The following is a 7500-nucleotide window of genomic DNA, read 5'->3' on the forward strand; positions in this document are numbered from 1 at the left end:
TGTTCATAGAGGAGAGTATGCTGCGTTCCACCACCTCTGCTAGACGCCTCACGATCTTGGCTGGGTTTGTTCATATAACCTGCAATTTTATTCGCCAAGTTTCATTAATAACAGGCGCCGAAAATGCCGAGGCCTCGCGAGAACTACGTTATTACGCGCGTCGGCTCGGGATGTGTTTCAAAATCTGATCCTTCTAAAGTCATCTCGTAATTTTAAGGCGACTCTCTCTCTTAATCGCTTTACGGGATTATCATTCGTTTCCCGAAGAATATCGGCATCGACCTGAGTCCGGTGACTGATTGTCTTTCTTCTACGGCTAGTTTTAAACGTTTCGGCGGAACGAAATGATTTGGAATCGGACGAACCATTCCGGCAAAAGCACAGCAAGCAAGTAACAACGCTTTGAAGTACAGAATGCTGAGGGGATGGAGGGGCAGGGCGCAACACTACGCTATTATTGCAATGGTTCTCGCTCATCCAAGGAAGGGATTAATACTAATCTTGCTCTTATGGACGATCACCTAGCGAGTCGCTCTTCTCCTCCCGGCATCGGGCGAGGAGCTTCCCCGCCGTCGCCGAAGCCCCTGCAGGTGAAGGCCAGCCTCGTCGGGCGGAGGGCGAGCCAAGAGGCTGCAAGACGCGTCCGGCCTGATACGTAATGAAATGCAGCGGAGGCGAAGGCGAGTGAAAGTGTTTGGATGTAGGGGCAGCGCCGACGGCAGATGCAACGCTCCGAGGTCTGCAATACGCTGTTGACTGCACCAAGCAAGGGGGGCAAATTACATTCCGAACTGCATATTACCAAAGCCTCAATATAACGGTCACTAGTGCACCTAGTTAGCCACGTAGGACCAGGCGAGGGCCGGGTTACTAATCACACTGGCCACGAGGAGATAATAGCATTCGATGTCTACGTCAGGAAAGGATCAATATGCGAGATCTTAGGGGAATGCTGGTCAGGCTGGCCGGCGGAGCGAGGGCGGGCGGGAAGGAGAGATAGATGGAGAGATAGATAGATAGAGAGACAGGCAAGGAGGAGAATTATACACGCACACGCTTATGCGCTTCTAGATATACACTAGAATAAATTTATGTGGATATGAGTGAAAACGTATAGATATACACACGCACCATCTACGTGTATGTGGAATATTAATTTTAACCTCTAAGACACGTAAAAATACACTAATACGTATTAACATTCACGTACTCACAGACACCACGCGTGCAATACACAAAACACAAACACGTATATGATTATAGATATATGAACATTTATATATATATATATATTTATATATGTAAAGATATCTATATCTATATCTATATATATATATATATATATATATATATATATATATATATATATATATATATGTATATATGTATATATGGTTGGTGTTGTATATATATATATAAGTAATATACTATACTATATTAGGATATATATATATCATATATATTTAATCATAAAAGAATATAAAAGACGCATTGGACATATACGCTGGACCTACACAGACACACAAACAAACACACCACACACACACACACACACAACACACACACACACACACACACACACACACACACCAATATATATTACACCAGACACACACACACAACACCCACACACACACACACACACACACACAACGGCACACACACACAAACAATCAACACACACACACACACATCACACCCATATATATATATTATATATATATATACATATATATATATATATATATATATATATATATATGAATATAGTATATTATATATAATTGAATAACGGAGGCTCACCTCAGCGTGGCTAGGTGGAGTGCAGGCGGACGAGCGTCAATGCGACGAGGCGGTCTAGCGGTCTCACACACGAGAGGCTATGCTGGATATACAACTCGATATGAAGTATGTCGCATATATATCAGAATATATATATATACTACTATATATATATATCGCTATATATATATATATAACATATATGATATACTTACATATATATATATATATATGATATATATAATAGAGAGATATATATTGAATGTATATATATATGATATATAAATATCCAAAAATGATAGATATATTTAGGATATAGTTATTATATATATATATATACTATAAATATACCTCACTATATATGTATATGCATTCCTGATGTAATGTAATGCGCATATATAAAGCTTGGATGCTCATATATAAAGTATAGATAGATAGATATATCTTACAGTACGTCAGTCTATAGAGATCTGTGGCTTGAGAATATATGTCTTCAGTATCGTTAGTGATCATCTCGTCAGCGAGGCGGAGCACACTCAATCTATAGCTCTCAAATCGGCAGTGTAGTCAGGCAGGGCGGATCGCTCGCGGCGGACATCTATTGGGGAAGTAAGATGGAGCTTAGGAAGATATATATATAAATCGAGATATACCATATCATATATAGTATATATTACATATGTATGTATATATACATAGTATTATATATATATATTTAATATATAATATATTATTATATATACTATATATTATATACAAATGTATACATACATAGTGGAGATATGCATCTTATATATACTGCGTGACTTATAATTATATATATATACATATATGTCGTACATAGGTACACAAAGTTATATACATATATGTATATATAGTATACTATATATATACTATATCAATATATTATAATATATATATATATATATTGAATGTACTATAAGTATATGCAGATTCACAAGGGTATGGGCGGGTGGGAGCATGCTTTCACGGAGCATGTAGACGGAAGGGTAGAGGGTGGGACGTACCAAAGACGTGGAGAGGTGCGGGAGCAAAGGTGTGCTGCGGGTAGGTGCGAATTTTTGCATATATATAGAGATATATATATAATATATATATATAGAGATAGACGGTATATATCCTATATACACATTTACTCACTCATATTATATAGGGTAAATATATAATATAGTAGGCTGGGAATAGCAGCATATATATAGATATATATAGAATATATATATATGACGGCTATATAGCATATACCTGTCGACACATTTACATACTATATAACTGAATATAACAGCGTGTTGTTGCGTTGAGTCTTTTATATGTGTTCTGTTTTGCCGGGGTTGATAGTCATATATATGACATTCATAAATATATATTTATTGGAGGAATAATAGGGCTTTTCGTTACATCGGAGTATAAGGCAGGTGATACTGAGTCACATGAAGTTGCTATTCGACGCGCATCGGCATAGTGGTGAAGTGGTGGGTATATTTATATAATATTATTTATATATGCGTCATATATGGTGCGGGTTCTGAGAGGTCGGTACGGGGTGCTAGTAGTAGGGAAGGGGGGGGGTAGGGGAATGTGGGAGAGATGGGGGGTGATATATATTGATATATGAGGCGACAACTGTGTTATATATGTTTAGCGATGATATTTTTCTTATATATGCAGTCGTTATTATAGCGGCGTTAGGGGGTTATATATATATTTGTACGCGCGGGTATATTGAGTATATATGGATACTAATCTAATATATAAGTTGGATTCGGTTCGAGATGATGCGAAGGAAGTGTGGAGGTAGGAGCATAGCTGAGCGGAAGGGGTATCGGGGTCTGGAGAGGTTTTCACTATATATGTCAATATATATATTATTAGTGAGTATTATATATGTTTACATATGTTTTAGATTTATAATTTATTAGAATAGTTTAGTATGGGGGGGGTGGGTGGATCATTATATATAGTTAAGGGTTGAATAGCAGGAGTATATATTATATATATATATGATAGGGAATATACGGGGTATATAGGTGGTATATATATGAGAGGGGGGGATGAGGTGATATTTCGGTCTTATGAGGCTAATGGGTTATCGTAATTGGGACGTGGATTTGTTATGGAGATAGGTTGATCTCAAACGGGAATATATTATGTCTTATATATGTTCTAAGGTAGGAGGAGTTATATATATATATGAGGGAACTATATGCGACTATATCATGATGGGGGATATATGTGCTTAGGAGCAGAAGAAGGCGGCGATACATTGTACAGGACAACAGTGATAAGGAATCAAGATCAATCGATTGAATATATAGCCGTAGATAGATATATATACTTTATATATATATCTTATATATAAGGCATGATTTGCCACGTTGTCACTCACGACATTGTCACGCACACACACACACACACACACATATATGATATCATGTTAAGTATATATATATAATAGTATATATACTTCTTATAGAGATAGGCAATATATATATATTATTAATATATATTCAGGAGCAAAGTTATATTATGATATATTCATATATGGTTATATATAATTATATATATATATATATAATATATATAAGTTTTATAGTTATATACCTGACTGTACATATTTTAATATACGAGCGTGATGTCATCGTATATAGAGATATATATACTTGATGTCATAAATTGCAGTTCACTACTGACACAAAACGTGCTGTCACACACACGACACACGACACACACACACCACATACACACACACACCACATAATATATATATATATATATATATATATTATATGATATATATGTATATATAGTAGATATCATATAACATACCTACACACATAGACTCTTGTTGTACATATGTAGTAATAGTGTAATCTTTAACGTCATTCCTATCGATGGTTGTTGCTTATGTGTGCATGTATTCAACAAGAGACGTTAGCGAGATGAGGAGTGAGGCTGGGAAGAGCAAGACATCGCTCGACTCGGTCGATTCTCGCCTGATCATATCGATCGACCATTCGTTGCAATCAACAGCAATATGTTTATTGCAGGTGACAAGGATGTAACCCATTAGTTGCAAGCATTTGCACATGTACATACATATACACATCTGCCCACACACGTATTCGCTTCTGGCTATACAGACACACGGAGAATGTTGCAAATTCAAAGGCAATGCAGACACAAGGCCAAACAGACGTGAGCGCAAACGCACACGCAGACACACACACACACAAACACACGCACACACGCACACACGCACAGCGACTCGCACACACAAATTATCAGTTATACCATCATAACTCCAGATAAATGCATATACGTTCTAGAGTAATTGGTTTGTGTCAGCAACATTTCAACGGCTTGTCTCTTTGAGCTGTTTACGGCATGTGCACAGTTTGATGTCTAGCGCAGCCAATAAGACAAAGAAAACCAAATTTGGAATATCTATGATTTAAGGCGGATTCAAAAGTTGGCAGACGCTGACTAAACCAGCAGAAGCCATCATTAATATTGCTAATTAACACCAGGTCGAGTGAAGCCGTTGCCGAACAAACAGAGAAACGCCCTCATTAACCATGGACTGTAACGGCAATGTGAGTTATTAGTCGTAACACCGGTTTCTTCCGTTATAACACGTAACACTCCCGCCAGGTACGCAGCATGAAGAGTAACCAAACAGGATACTTACTCCCCTCAGCATGCCTTACGTAGTACCCAACTCCAACGTTCATGGCGCGGGGGCTGGCGATGGCCTGATATTGCCGCAGGTGGGATGTTTGAAAAAGATTGTCATTCGTTAGGTGGGGGGGGGGGGGGGGGGGGGCGTTTAAGATTCTACGTTACGTTCACTATGATGCATAGACTAAAACATGAGCAATAACTATATATATATTTATATATATATATATATATACATATATATATATACATAGTTAGATAATATGTACCATATAATATGTACATATATATTTATATATAATATAGATATATATATATATATATATATATTCTCGATATATATATATATCATACATCACATACATAATACATATCATATATATATATATATATATATATATATATATATATATATATCAGATATATATATATATGTACACACACACAATATATGTATATATGTATGTACATCACGTATGAATGTTTTATATATAGATGATGATTATATTTACCTTATATATACATATATATATATATATATAGATTTATATATATAATAATATATATATATATATATATTAAATAATTACATATTTTCGATATATATATATATATATATATATTATAGATTATATATATATATATATATATATTATATATATATACCATATACATACACACACACAACAACAACACACACACATATATATATATAATATACATACATATATATATACTATCTCTATATAATATATAATATATATAATATATAATAACATCATTCATAATGTATATATACATATATATATATTTATATATTTATATAACACATTTTATGTATATATATCATAATTTATCATATATATATATATATATATATATATACATATATATATATATATGTATGTATGTATATAAGTATCAATACCTATGATAACAACAAACAAAACCAATGTGGGTATGACTTCAAAATCATCCATCAACTACAAATAACGCAGTTAATCAAGACAATAAAATAAACCCAATCTAACTTGATAATAAAAATCAAAATGATGAACATTATAAAGCAATATTGAGCAACCACCAACTAATTACACTACACTAAACACATATTAGTTCACGGAAGCAGTAATACATAAGAGTGAAAAAATCGTTTAGAAAGTAAGATACTAAAAACTGTAATTTCGGCTTAAATAGAACAGACAAGCATATGATTCTAAAAAGGAATGACAAAAGAAAAGGAAAAAGTTGCGTTTAAAAAGCAACTTCTTGTGATTCTGTGGAAAAGACAAGCTTGAAAAATCGATGAAATGAAAGAATGGGAAAAACTGGGAAAATCTTTGATTTTATTTTACAGAAAGGAAAAAATAACAACAAAACATTAAAAAGACAGGCAAGAAGAAACCCCGTTTATGTATATGATAAACAATATAAATGCATATTTAAAAATGTACACTGAAATATACAAATTAAGGAAAATCAGGTAAATTAAAAAAATATTCCTACTTTTAAACATTCACACTTATATATGTATCAGTAAAATTAATCTTAAGAAAACACGAAAGAATACATTAATAAATATATTAAGAAATAGATGTAAACACGCAAATATACATATCTATAAAGAAAAACATCATATATTAAATATAAAGTATATAATATATATATACTGTTTTTAAAAATTATATAAGATATAGTATAGATACATATAACATAATATTTAATATATATTTATAGTTAGTATATAATATATATCTAGATAGTCTATATATAGTGTGTTATATAAGGATATATCTGTTTTATTCTAATATATATGTTTTTAGATATATATATAATAATTATATATAGAGATATTATATACATTTTGAAACATTTCTCATATATACTATGTATCTTTTATATATATATTGATTGAATATATAAAGGTGAAATTATAATAAGTTATATATACAAAATATATACATATAGTATAATATATATATATATAGTTAGTATTTAAATATATGATATATATATATAGAT

Source organism: Penaeus japonicus, unplaced genomic scaffold, assembly GCF_977035675.1.
Source record: "Penaeus japonicus unplaced genomic scaffold, GWHDUDI00000001_assembly GWHDUDI00000023, whole genome shotgun sequence".
NCBI lineage: Eukaryota > Metazoa > Arthropoda > Malacostraca > Decapoda > Penaeidae > Penaeus > Penaeus japonicus.